Here is a 15,048-nt window from a genome sequence, read left to right as displayed (position 1 = left end):
GAAATTTTTTATCATGTAAGCTTTAAGTGATATTGCTGCAGGCAAAATACTACAGTTTTTAGTGTAATGGCAATCTTTACTGATTTCTTTCCATCACCCATCTCCACTGTCTCCTCCACTTGTCACCTCCTAGCTCTGTCACTTTTCCACTTGTCCCTCTTTTATCTGCTTAGAACGCCCTCCTCACCCAGATCTGGCAATCAATTGCCAGCTCTTTCTCCACCCCTTCCCCCAAACCTCTTTATGTGCATATCCATAAATCTCTGCCTGGATGGTGGTGAAGGAGGAGGTGTAGATCCACCTCCTACAGTTGCCTGGGGAGGGGGACAAATGGGTGGGGAGGGATGAAGAAATCCATGAGTAATGGAAAAAGTGGCCCCTGTAGAATGCAGGACACAGTGGAGAGAGGAAGACATGACTGGTGATGTTCTTGTTTTGCAGTTGTGGAAATAAGAAAGAATGAAAGGTGAAAGATGAGGGTCAAGGGAACACCATCTCTGCTCTGCTTGAGGGAGGAGCAGAAGTATGCAAAATGGAGGAGTTTCAGCTGAGGGCTCCAACAACCACAGGTAGGAGAGAGCCACACTTGAAAGAGGAGAGCATTTTAGATGTCCTGCAATGTAATGCCTCATCTCCAGGGAAGTGTGTTCCAGATCACAACCATCTTAAGCCCGTACCCTCTGCTCTTAGATACCTCTATCACAGGTAAGAGTTTTTATACCAGCCCACGCTAATTATGCCTTTCATAATCTTGTATACTTACACTGAATTCCTCTGTCAGCTTCCTCTGCTCCAAAGAAATCAAGCACAGCCTATCCAGCCACTCCTCATAACTGAACCACTCCATCCTAGACAACATTCCGGGAATCACTTTATGGATATGAACAGGATGGTATGTGTTTGATTGAAGGCACCAGCTTTCTCTAGAACCTAAGTCCGCAGAGGAGAGAATGGAAAACCCACCAAAAAATTATTATAATAGTATAAAGCAGACAGCTAACTCACAAAACTTGCTTGTATCAGTGAATACACCTTACTCACCCATACCAAATGTGGTCTGATTGTTTCGGCAGCTCAAGCCGTGGTTTGACCACTATCTAGTTAAACATCCATCCACAACACAATCCATGGACTGCCATTATCAATCTGACACATACTGTAAGGTCACAGGTAAATACAGATTCACATTCAGATTTATTTATCACAAGCACATCGTTACTTATAGTGAAATGCGAGGTTTGCGTAAATGAACAACACACTCAAGAGTCTGAAGGGAGCGGCCCGCTAGTGACGCCACACATTCTAGTGGCAGCATAGCATGCCTACACTGTTCAGCAGAACAATGCATGCAGCAGCGACAATGACTTCTGCAAAAAAATACAAGAAACTACAAGAAACCATTCCCCCAGGCTGTGGAGAACCCTCAACTGGCTGACGATCTGAACAAGGTTTATTGTAGATTCGACTCCTTCATTCCCCCCAGCCAAAACACAGACCTACCTGCAACCCCCATCATCCACCACCCTGACATCTCAGTATCCGCTTTCTCACCCCACATTACAAAAACTGCTCCCTCTACCCCCCTTCACTTCAACCCTCTTGTACCTGCACTCAGGATCTGTGAGAGGGAGGTGAGTCAGCTGTTCTGGAGGCAGAAGACCAGGAAAGCACCAGGCCCAGACGGCGTGTCCCCCTCCTGCCTGAAGACCTGCGCTGTTCAGCTGGCCCCCATCTACACACGGATCTTCAATAGATCACTGGAGCTGTGTGAAGTCCCTCATTGCTTCAAGCGCTCCATTATCATTCCAGTCCCTAAGAAACCCACTATCAAGGGACTAAATGACTACAGGCCTGTTGCCTTGACATCTGTGGTCATGAAGTCCTTTGAGAGGCGAGTGTTGGCTCACCTGAAGGACATCACAGGACCCTGCTGGACCCCCTGCAGTTTGCTTATCGGGCAAATAGGTCAGTGGATGATGCAGTCAACATGGGACTGCATTACATACTACAACACCTCGGCAACCCAGGAACTTCTGCGAGGGTCCTGTTTGTTGACTTCAGCTCGGCGTTCAACACCATCGTCCCAGAAATCCTCCACTCCAAACTCACCCAGCTCACTGTCTCCCTTGCCATCTGTCAGTGGATCACAAGCTTCCTGACTGACAGGGTGCAGCAAGTGAGGCTGGGGAGCATCATTTCTAGTACCCGGACAATCAGTACCGGTGCTCCCCAGGGATGTGTGCTCTCCCCACTGCTCTGCTCCCTCTACACTAATGACTGCACTTCACAGGCTCCATCTGTTAAACTCCTGAAGTTTGCAGACGACACCCGAGACAGTGATGAGTCTGCATACAGACGGGTGGTGGAACAGCTGGCCCTCTGGTGTGGTCAGAACAATCTGGAGCTAAATACGCTCAAGACTGTGGAGATGACAGTGGACTTCAGGAGGAGCCCCCTAATACTCCCCCCACTCACTATACTCAACAGTATTGTGTCTGCTGTGGAGACCTTCAGGTTTCTGGGTGTCACAATCTCCCTGGACCTGAAGCGGACACCCAACGCGGACACTCTTATCAAAAAGGCTCAGCAGAGGTTGTATTTCCTACGTCAGCTCAGGAAGTACAACCCGCCTCAGGAGCTGCTGATTCAAGTCTATTCAGGAATCATCCAGTCCGGTCTCTGTTCGTCCATCACTGTCTGGTATGGATCAGCTACCAAACAAGACAAGAATAGACTCCAAAGGACCGTCAGGGCTGTGGAAAGGATTATCGATGTGAAGCTGCCCTCGATCCAGGACTTATATGCATCTATAGTCAGGAGGCGAGCAAGCAGCATCATTGTAGACCCATCACACCCCAGACATCACCTGTTCCAACTCCTTCCTTCTGGTAGGCGCTTTAGATCACTGTATGCCAGGACACGTAGGTACAGGAACAGTTTCTTTCCGTATGCCATCAGTCTTATGAACACTTGAATTTTAGTCTATTATAAATTAAGTCTACCTGTACATACACAGGTATACCTCATTGTATATAGTTCACGATTATTTGCACTATTGTCTTGTTTGCTTTTTGATTCTGTACAGCGAGAGCTCAGGGAAACCGGCATCAAATTCCCTGTATGTGTCCACATACAGTACTTGGTGATAATAAAGGGTTCTGATTCTGAAAAATCTTCGAGGACATGGATGAGGACTCCCACAGCAGCTAAGATAAGTGGTGTCTAATGAATTTGCAGAGGTGGAAAATATTGTTCTGCTGATGAAACATTACATGCAGGAAAGCTCTATATTTTGCACAGAGCACGGCTCAGTTTTGAGAGAGGTTTTGGGAATGACACGTTGAGGTTCAAAACCATGTCTCAACTTTCCTAATAGTTACTGGGCAGACCCCCTTCCCCGTGCCCAATCATTTATATATCCGATCGGACTCATTTGACACAATGAAGTATGAATGTAGAAATGAAAATAAGAGTTTGTGAGAGCTGAAGGTCTCACGTTACATTAAAAGAGGGACTGATGCTGGGGTTTGGTGTGTGGAGAGAATGAATAGGATTCTCTGGCAGATCATAGAACTTACCTGTGACCTTTTGTGTGCGGTTAATGTTTGCACCCCGTAGCTTGCGCTTTGGGGGCTCAATTTAACTGGATAGCAGCCAGAACACAGCTTGCACCTGCCTAAGCATCAGGTAGCAAATGGTTTGGATGAGGAAAGTTGAATCAATGATACACAAAAGTTATTTGGGCTACTTTTATTCTTTGTAAATATTTGATGGTTAAAGAGTCTGAGCATCATCCAGTATGAATTCTTTGGTCACAGTTCCTTAATTTTCACACAAAACATCCTGGTAAGAGTGGGGCCAAAAACATAACTTTGTTTGGCACAGTTGTGACTACAAATGTTGATATCTAATTACCTAGTCCTTGCTAATCTGTGATACTGAATTTATTTTGTTCTTTTGACCTTGGATATAAAAAGGTTCATATCCTTCTGAAACTGGAAATCACATTCTGTAATGGAGACACGAGAGACAAAGCAACCAGCTGAAGGAACTGATGCTGCCCAACCCACTGAGTATCTCCAGCAGCGCGTTTGTTGAATCAGATTCTTACAAACATCTACTGCAGATGCAGAGGTGAGCTGTCTCAGGCAAGTCCCTTCACGTTAACAAAAGGACCTCTCAATTATTAATGGAGGGAATATACTGGCCACCTCAGCTCATGCAAACCACACGCTTGGTTCATGAGAGTATGTCAGAGAGAGGTTCAAAAATACAGTGAAAATCCAATTTCCAAAGCCCAACCAGTTCCACATTTGGAGCGAAAGAGGATCAGCAAAGCTAGCCAATCTAGTCCGACGAGGAGATTCCCTCCTCATCCCCAAGAAGCTGTTTTAACTACCACTGAAGAAGTAAATCTTTGGATCACAATACTGCCAGGCACAAGAGACATTGAAGGATTTCATCTTTCTCATTGAGGCACTACATTGGATGCCATCAGTAGTTAAAAACTTTGATGCTGAGAAACCATTAACTCAGTATTACAACTTTTGGCTCCAGTATGAACACCACCAAAAATAACTCTGAATTTGATAACCTCCCAATTTTACACGACTAGGTAGGAAATGGACTTCTTCTTACCATGTCCACGGACAGTCTATACATGGCCCAGCCAGAACTGGACACATTTTTGCACCTTGTTGTTGAATTCGGCAAGATCTGCAACAGTACAGGGTTCCTTTAGCGATGGGAATTGCAGGAGATGTTGCATAGTTTGTGGCTTAGTTCCACATTCACAAGTTGTCGGCTGGTTGTATATCCCCATTTGCTTAGTGACATCTTTGAACGACCTACACCAGTCCTAAGTCTGTTAAGGCACTTCCAGGTTGCCCAGTTGCAATTAGCTCCTGGGGAAAGGCTTTCATCCAGTGGAATCTCCATCGTTGGGGGTTGTTTGAGACTGGCGAGCTGGTCTTTCCACAAGGCGATGCGGGCTTCAGATGGAGTTGATTGTAATGGAACAACACTGTTCATGAAGCTCTTCCTTGACTTTAGGCGGCTGGGTGTAGGTGTATGACCATGTAGAGGGTGCCTCTCACCTGATGTTTGACGGAGTCGTTCTTTCTTGCTGGCTACTGTTCTTATATCAGGGGGAGTGATACCTGCCAGGACTTATAGGCTGTTGGTGTTCGTTGGTTTTAAACAACCTGGAAAATGGACTAAAATAGGTTCTACCCAACCTGCAGCCCCAGACTGAATTCTCGGCAATGAAAGTTGAGGACATCTGCAGCCAAAAACCACCATCTGCAATCTTTTGGTTTGATCCACTGGTGGTATTTCTTTTGTAGTTAGATCAAGCAAGTGTTCTACTGGGAGAGAAAGAGAAAGTCACAGGGAGCGACTAGTGCACTATGTTACTCAGAGCACCAATCAATAAAATATAATTCATATGATATAAAATAACAAAAAAATGTCCATCCATGTTTGGCATCTAAGTAATTTAATTGGGTTTAACTGGAGTCTTACCTCATACTGAAGCCAGTTTTTGTTAAACAAGGAGTTAGCTTTCTAACTGTTGTTCAATATGTGATACTGGTACAAGGACAGGTAGAATTTTACCATTAGTTAACTCAATTGGTTCAAATCGGTTACATCCAATTCGACTGAGAAAATTGATGCTTCCTGTGAAAGTGCCAATGTGTTGATATATGGCTCAGAAGGTTAACTGTTTATTTAGAGAAAGAAATATCTGACATCTGTGAAATCACACCAAGTTGAATTCCCTAGCCATCCTAAAGATGGCATTGGTGGTCTGGTGAATGTACGATTGTTTGGATGGTCCCCTTAGTGATGCTATAACAATGTCCTGTTGCAGCTGGAATGAGCAGGTGAGGTAAAAATAGAAAGCTGTTTTGTCTTTGACAGGTATCCTATAGCTATTTTGACATGAGATATGAATGCCGCATTCTGGCAAAGTTACAAACATACCAACATACAGCTGAGTGCCAGATAAAGAAGAAATGATGCCAGGGAGGCAGCTCAAGTAAACACATATACCACCCGACTCCTCAAATCTGCTGCATCTCTTAATATGGGTAAAGCAGGCTTGATAGTAACCATAGTTTTGCGTTCCCATTTATCTGTGCTAATCTTTTACCACCTTGATATCCAAATCTCCCTGTCTCCGTCTTAAACATATTCAAAGGCTCTGTTCCTCAAAAGGGAGTAGAATTAGAGTTCTAAAGGCTCACAACCGAGAGAGCAAAGTAATTTAACCTCATCTCTGTTGTAACTGGACAGCCCTTATTTTGAAACAGCAACCGCTAATTCTAGATTCTTCCATTAAGAGAAAACATCTTTTAAATATTGACTCTGCCTAGATTCTTTTGGGTCCTGTGTTTCAATCAAGTTTTCTCTCAGTCTTTTAAACTCCATTGGATATAACCTAACCTAAACAAGCTTACAAGCTCAACCACATATTCGAGCTAGTAATTTCCCATGATAAAAAGACAACCTGTTATTTTTACTAATGATGTGAAGTAACTGCATATTTTGCAAATCATGGTCTAAAACACATAGATCCCTTTGCATCCCAGAGCACTCCAATCTTTCACTATTCCAATAAGATCGTTTTTGCTTAACTACCAAATTGGATAATTTCATTTATTAGATCTTTCCCATTCATCTAACATATCTAAGCTAATTTGTAATTTCCTTACATCCTCCTCAAAATTTGCATTGCTTCCTATCTATGCATGATCAATCAGCAAATCTAGCATCCATTTCTCTGATGCTTTGCTCCAAGTTATTTATATAAGTTATAAAAATGAAGCAAACCTCATGTTACATAAAAAGATTCATTTATACCTGTGCTGTCTCCTGCTAGCCAGTGGACTTTTGCTTGTGCCAATCTTTTCTCATGCATCACAAGCTTTATTTTCAATAACATTTGCTGTGTCACCTTATCAAATGCCTTCTGGGAATTTCAGTACATCCACTAATTCCCTTTTTCTTCTTCTTCTTCTTCTTCAGAGTTGATAAATTGATTAAGCATGATTTCCCACTTATGTAACCATGCTGATTTTTCATGTTACAACAGCTTTAAAAATAGTTTGTAACTATTTTCCTATGACACTTGCTAAGTCAAGAAGCCTGAGGTTTCATGCTCTCTGTCTCCCTCCCTTTTTAAATAAACCCTTTTCAAAAGATAAATTTTTCCATTCTAAAGGAACCTTCTCAAATCTAAGGGACTTTGGAAAATTCAAAGAAAGACATTTCTTTCAAAATTCTGGGCTGAAATCTATCAGGACGTGGAGAATTACAGCATCTGTCTTGCACAGCTCATACAACTTCTGAGTCTGACTCATACTGCTATAAAATCTTCAGGAGTTTGAGACAGGTATGGGTAGTTAACCTCATTTTTATTCAATGTACTACACTTGCAAAGGCTTTTTCAACAGCATCTCTAAAGCCAATAACCTCTGGCAGCTAGAAAGTCAAAGACGGCAGGAATATGGGAGCACTACCACCTGCAAGCTCCCCTCCTAACGACACATAACCTTGACCTGTAAATATATATCACCATTCCTTCATTGTTGCTGGACCGGAACCTGAGAACATCCTTCTTTAAAACATGGAAGAATTACCTTCATTTTTGAAACTTCTGCAAATAACTAAAGTAGCTCATCGATATCTGCACCAGAGCAATGAAGGTATTTAATGTTGTCCACTTTCCATACAGTACATTACATCTGTCTACTCCTCCATCTACATTGAAATTAGACCAAATACCATTAGAAACCCATATGCTTAACAGGATCTGCAGGCACTAAATCTGTTGGTGGCCTGGTAAGTGTTTCTGGCAAGAATATCTTTCGATCCATACTCAAGAAAGATAAGCATTTGAAAAATATTGAGGTAAATCTGAGGAAGAACATTTTAAGAAGCATAGCATTTTAATTATGATAATAAAAACACAACAGCATATTTACCCACTTGAGAGATACAATGAGTGACAATATGGAGAAGATGATGATTGGATGCATTAAATACCTACTAAATCCACACTTCCGTTGTATCTGTGATATATGATTTGAAATGCAATATGATATAGCATCAGCTGACCAAGCACTAAAGTTGCATTCTGTTCTTGCATTGCTTATGTTGTATACCTTGACCAAGAAGCATTATTATTCTGTGTCAGGTCATAAGCAATTTCATACTGATGGTTGCTGCATAAATGATTGTGTGTGTGTGTGTGTGTGTGTGTGTGTGTGTGTGTGTGTGTGTGTGTGTGTGAGTGTGAGAGAGGCACCTCAGCTCGAAAACTGAACAAATGAGTAGGTAACTGCTCTCCACATGATGAGTGACATTGAGTGATATTGATTACCCTTTCCACCATTTGGCTTAATAGTGATCATTTTTGCCTTTCTTGTAATGTTAAGGGTGAAAAGGACCACTACTATTTGTCTTGGAGGACTTAACTCAGCAAGGGGAATAAATATAAGAAATTTTTAAAGCATCCAAATGAGAAAATGCTGTGACTTCCAGCTTTACCCGAATGTTGGCAAGGATTCCTTAAATTAAAAATACAATCTCTGGCTATCTAATTAAGTTCCTCCCAAGAATCAGTGCAGTGTTTAAATGGGTTAATTCTCTGGGTAACTTTTGTCTTGCTAACCTAATTTCAACCCCAAAATGGTAGAAAGACAAAATTGGTCACCATTGAACTAATTTAACAACTTTGCTGGTTAATAATGGAAGTTGTAAATATTTAAAGCACTATTGCCCAGAGCAGAATAGAAAAATATCGTGATTTAAAACAACTTTCCAAGTCATAATAATAAGGCCAGTGTTAGGCCTTTTTGTTCCTCGTTCTTTACTGCAGAATTTTAAAAATGAATTTAATTTATATCAACCACCACTCACAAAATGCTGGTGGAACACAGCAGGCCTGACGAAGGGTCTCGGCCTGAAACGTCGACTGTACTTCTTCCTATAGATGCTGCCTGGCCTGCGACGTTCCACCAGCATTTGTGTGTGTTGCTTGAATTTCCAGCATCTGCAGATTTCCTCGTGTTTGCATTATATCAACCACAGGTCATTTTGTTTATTCAGCATTCCATTTGCTTTTTTTCCTCGTCTCACTTCGTTGTTATGTCTCCTTGAAATACTTCTTTTCTGTTTTGCTTTTATTTGTTCTTCAGTCTCAGGAAGGAATTGCTTCAGATAGTGAGTGAAGAATGCTGTGTGGCATCTTGGAAGTGAAAAATGCCAAATATATTTCTAGTATTCAGCAAAAAGAGTAACTTGGTGTTTAACTTAGCAGTTAAGTCAAAACTCACAGTGTAAAGAAAGCACTTGAGTTTAGGCTCCCTGTTTAAAGAGGGGTATCTTTGCACTAGAAGCAATTAAAAGGGTTGCAAGGTACATCTGCAGGTTGAGTTGGATGTAAGGAAAGCAAATGCAATGTTAGCGTTCATTTCAAGAGAACTAGAATACAAAAGCAAGGATGTAATGCTGAGAATTTGTAAGGCATTGTTCAGACTGTACTTGGAGTATTGTAAGCAGTTTTAAGCTCCTTATCTAAGAAAAGGATGTGCTGGCATTGGAGGTTGTCCAGGAGAGGCTCATGAGAATGATCCCAGGTATGAAAGGGTATGAGGAGTGTTTGATGGCTCTGGGCCTGTTCTCACTGGAGTTTAGAAGAATGAAGGAGAATCTCTCCACTGGAAAATGATGATGGAGAGGTAGCAATGAGGGACAAGGAAATGGTGGATGAACTTAGTAAGTATTTTGCATCTGTCTTCACTGTGGAAGACACTAGCAATATGCCAGAAATTCGAGAGTAGCTGAGGACAGAGTGAGTGAAGTGGGAGAAGGTGCCTTGGAAACTGAAAGGTCTGTAGGTAGATAAATCACCTGGACCAGATGGTATACACCCTATGGTTCTGAAAGAGGTGACGGAATAAATTGTGGGAAGCTTTAGTAGTTACCTTTCAAGAATTAATGAATTTTGGCATAGTTCTGTAGGACTGGAAAATTGTAAATGTCACTTCACTCTTCAAGAAAGGAGAGAAGCAGAAGAAAGGAAACTACAGGCCAGTGAGTCTGATATCAGTGGCAGGGAAGATGTTGAAGTCGACTGCTAAGGAAGGGGTTTGGGGTATTGGAGGCACATCAGAAAATAGGCCGGTCAGCATGGACTCCTCAAGGGAAAACTTTGCCTGAAAAATCTGTTGGAATTATTTGAAGAAATATCAAGCAGGATGAGCAAAAGCGAATCAGTGGATGTTGTGTACTTGGATTTTCAGAAGGCCTTTGAAAAGATGCCATGCATAAGGCTGCTTAACAAGTTAAGAGCCCATGGTATTACAGGAAAGATACTAGCATAGATAGAGCATTGACTGATTGGCAGGAGGCAAGGAGTGGGAATAAAGAGATCTGTTTCTGGGTGACTGCCAGTGACTAATGGAGAGGCTACAGAAGGACTTAGACAAATTAGGAGAATGGGTGAAGAAGGGGCAGATGGAATACTGTGTTGGGAGGTGTGTGAACACGCTCTTTGGTAGAAAATAAAAGCATTGACCATTTTCTAAATGGAGAGAAAATTCGAAAATCTGAGGTTCAAGGGGACTAGGGAGTCCATGTGCAGGACTCTCTGAAGGTTAATTTGCTGGTTGAGGCTGTGGTGAGGAAGGCAAATGCAATGTTAGCATTCATTTCAAGAGGACTAGAATACAAAAGCAAGGATGTAATGTTGAGACCTCGGTGAGTCCTCGCTTGGAGTATTGTGAGCAGCTTTGGACCTCTTATCTAGGAAAGGATGTGTTGACATTGGAGAAGGTTCGAAGGAGGTTCACAAAATGATTTCAGGACTGAAAGGCTTGTCATATGAGAAGCATTTGATGGTTCTGGAACTGTACGCACTGGAATTCAGAAGAATGAGGGTGGATCTGATCGAAAGCTATCAAATGTTGAAAAGCCTTGATTGAGTGAACGTGGAAAGGATGTTTCCCATGGTGGGGAAGTCTACGACCACAGGGCACAGTCTCAGAAAAGAGGGACACCCATTTAGAACGTGGATGAGGAAGAATTTCTTTCGCCAGAGAATGGTGAATATGTAGAATTCAATGCCACAGATGGCTGGTAAGGCGAAGTCACTGGATATATTTAAAGCTGAGGCTGATGGGTTCTTGATTAATATGACCATCAAAAGTTATGGGGAGCACACCGGAGAATGGGTTAGAGAGGGATAATAAATCAGCCATGATGAAATGGTGGAGCAGACAATGGGCTGAATGGCCTAATTCTGCTCCTATGTCTCATGGTCTTATGGGCTTTTGATCTTTTTGAAATATTAAGGTTCTGAAAAGGTATGACACTGTAGAAGCTATGAGGATGTTTACCTGTGTGGGGAAATCTAGGACAAGGGAGACACAGTTTCAGAACAGGAGGATCACCTACTTAAAATATTGCCAGCTGGTGGTGTAGTGGCATCAGCGCTGGACTTTGGGGCGGCATGTCCCGAGTTTGAATCCAGCCGGCTCCTGTGCACGCTTTCCATCCATGCTGGGTTGAGTGTCGAGCTAGCAACCCGACCTCGTAAAAAAGAATTTGCCTGCTACAAAAACATCAACAGCAAAAGTTGATGGCCTATGCTGTCTCATGAGTTGAAAGGCAATTTCTCTTCTCTCTCTGTTTAAAATATCACAAAGAATGATAGGAAAACAATTACATGGTAGTTGAAAGTCACTTATACCAACTCCAGGACATCACTGTACCCTTGTAATGACGATCTTCAGCTGCTTCATCATTGACATCCCATCCTTCATAAGGTCAGTTGCATAAATACTGTGGCTACACGAGCAAGTCAAAGACTGGAATCCCGCAATCAGTGATTCACCTGCTGATGCCTCAAGGCACAATTCAGGGATATATTGGAGTACACTCCACTTGCCTGGATGTGATTTGTGCCATAGCTTTCTAACAGCATGGCCTTATCTAGAACAAAGCAACCCATGTGATAGACACTCCATCAAGCACTCTATTTTACCAGTGTAAAATACACTGCTGGAACTCACCAAGGCTACTCTGTCTGCGTCTTCCAAATTGGCTGCCTCTACCACTAAGAGGATACGAGGACACCATGTCCTGCAAGTTTTTCCTCCAACTTGTATACCATCCTGATTTGGATATGTATCACCAATTGTCATTATTGCTATGCCTAAATCTCAGGACTCGCTCCCCGAAAGCAATCTGAGAGTTAATTCATCAGCAGGATTGCAGTCATTCACTAACTTCTCTCTGAGTGTAATGGATCTTTGTAATTCTCCAGCTCGGAAAGTGTGCAGGCCGAATTGCTGAGAGTATTCTGCTGGGGGAGAGAGACATATCTAAGACAGGGTTATGAGGAGCTGGCAGGAAAAGGCAATAGAGGCCAAGATCAGATCTTTCAATTTCTTACTGAAGGTTGAAACAGGGGACCTTATGGCCTACTCTAACTTATATTTCTTAAGTTCTTATGTTCCTACTGTAAATAAATTATTACAGAGCATGCATTATGAGAATATGGAAAATGAGTTTATAGTAGCTCCTTTAATTTAACAAATAGATGGTAAAGTTATTTAAATACCTAAAGCAACCCAAGTTATTTCTGGGTGAAGCATCAAGTTCCTTTAGCAACGACTGTTTTCTTACTGGTGGAACATCATGGCAATGGGATTTGCTTATCCTAGAGTGATTTACATGTGTTTATATTAGGTTAATGGTGCCTGAATTTGATTGCTGCCTATTTGGGGTAGGGAAACAGAAAATAGTTACAACTAAGAGCCCTTTAATTTTTGAAATGCAATGTAATACTTTAATACTGTACTCTAATAATGCGGAGTTAAAATTTTGAAATTTTGATAACTTTCTGTATCTCTGCTTTGAGATTTCACTCGAGCTATCAATTAATCTGATAAAAAAATGCCTGAACATTTCAGTCTGCTTATAAGGAGTGAAACTCTGTCCTTGTGTGGTTGAAGAGAAAGTATTGAAGAAAGAATGATAGTGAGCTGTCTGCAACTTTACATCTGGGTCCACACATTTCTCCTAGTGCAATCAATGGCTCAGATCTTTCAGAGAAATACCAATACCTCTCATGTAACTGCTGACATTTCCCTGTGTAGTTGTCGCTAATTGCTGGAAACCTGTGTATGCACACATGAATGTGGATGCATAAAATTTACTGAACACAACGTTGAGACGATTACTCAGTAAGTATAGTGAGGAGTGTTTCTCAGGTGCCCTGCAACTTCATCAGTCCTAAACAATTATTTGATTGGAGATGAACAGTTTTAAGGTAGATTATACACTTTTCTGCATTAACTGAGTGTAGATAAATACTTGAACTATTTAGAAATATTCTTAAGTGCGGTAGTCCCTCTTTGTTTAGTTAAAAGGAAACTGTCTTTAATAGTATGATGGAATTTTAATGATATGTGAATGCTTCTGAGTACAGTATTTCTATTTGTCAGACATTTAGAAATATGCACTAGTTTATGCAGGTCTGTCAGACAGCTAGACTCTGGATTACATTTTAGCACAATACCGAAGAATTACAGGTGTTTCTGTGAGGCTTGCTCTGGATTCTCATAAAGCACAATTTGTGTGTGCAATAGTCTGCCACCAAGCAGGACCTCACCTCAAAGGATCAGGGATAACTTTCATCAGAAAGATGACAATGGCAGATGTGTAAGAAGTACAGTAATTCTATGCTTTCAATGCAGAGTAGCTGTAAGTACAGGTGTTTGGCATAGGCATTAAATTCTAGAGCACTGGAAAAGAGTGAAGGGTAAGCGGTCTGTCCTTCATTCATTCCAGTTATAACCCTTGATTCTCTATGTAAACTAGAAAATATAAGGGTCACTACTTATGAACTCCAGCGAATAATGTAATTCCTGAGTGCTCAGTGGCGGGTGCCGATGCTTTTTTTTGCTGGTGGGGGAAGGGGGGAATTGTTGCTCGCTGCCGCTTACACGCGGGAGGGAGGGGAGCTGGGGGATACTTTGGGGTTCTGACATTTAACTGTCAATCATCCTTTGGGGCACTCCTCTGTTTTCGTGGATGGTTGTGAAGAAAAAGCATTTCAGGATGTATAATGTATACATTTCTCTGACATTAAATGTACCTTTGAAACCTTTGAATAATGTACCATAACTAAGAGATAATCTTGTAAGCTGTTGCAATATTCACCAGAGCACAGGTCTGGTTCAGCAAAAAAGTGGTGTGGCTGATGAACTACCTTTCTGGTACACGTCCTTATGATGAAATAGGTTACATCTTGAAGACCCCAGGAATTTCTGAGGAAGTAACCATAGTGATACAGAAACTATTCACCTGTAATACCTAGCTGAGTTTTCAAATACCATTTTACGAAGTACCTCAGCTAAGAATAACAGCCATTATTGAGATTTAAGGAACAAATGGCTTGAAATAAAATTCAGGGCACAGAAAGGCCATGCAGCTACAGTTCTGAAAAACAGCATGACTATGGTATTATGGCTTGACTCCATTGTTCATTTTGACCCCTTTATTAACAAACACTGATTCTGTTTGTTCAACTACCTCTATAAAAATCAAACACATTATATATTTCTATTAATATCAGTCTCACTTCTAAACAGATATTGATCTTGCTCTTTTTAAACAATAATAGTTTATCTCAATTCCCTTTTCCTGGAAATGTGTTTCTTAAGTAACAAATTGCCTGGATGGACTGTAAGACAGTTTAGGAATAAAAACAGAGGGTTTAAATCTCTACAGAATTGGGTATCTGGGAAAATAATAATCTGGAATACTCACGATTGATATAGAACTATTCTGGCGTTATTAAGTTTTCTGATGATTTAAAGAGGTTAGGCAAGCAATGATCAGAAATAAGATTGATTACCATTAGACGCTAAAGCTAATTAGATATCTTAAGCATGGAAATAGAAAATAGATTACAAAATGGATAATTCTTTCATAGTGCTAACAGGAGCAGCTAATAATGAATATTTGTATAAC

This window comes from Mobula birostris, chromosome 2, assembly GCF_030028105.1.
Source record: "Mobula birostris isolate sMobBir1 chromosome 2, sMobBir1.hap1, whole genome shotgun sequence".
Classification (NCBI taxonomy): domain Eukaryota; kingdom Metazoa; phylum Chordata; class Chondrichthyes; order Myliobatiformes; family Myliobatidae; genus Mobula; species Mobula birostris.
The sequence above is the reverse complement of the archived record's forward strand: the minus strand, read 5'-3'. Positions refer to the sequence as shown.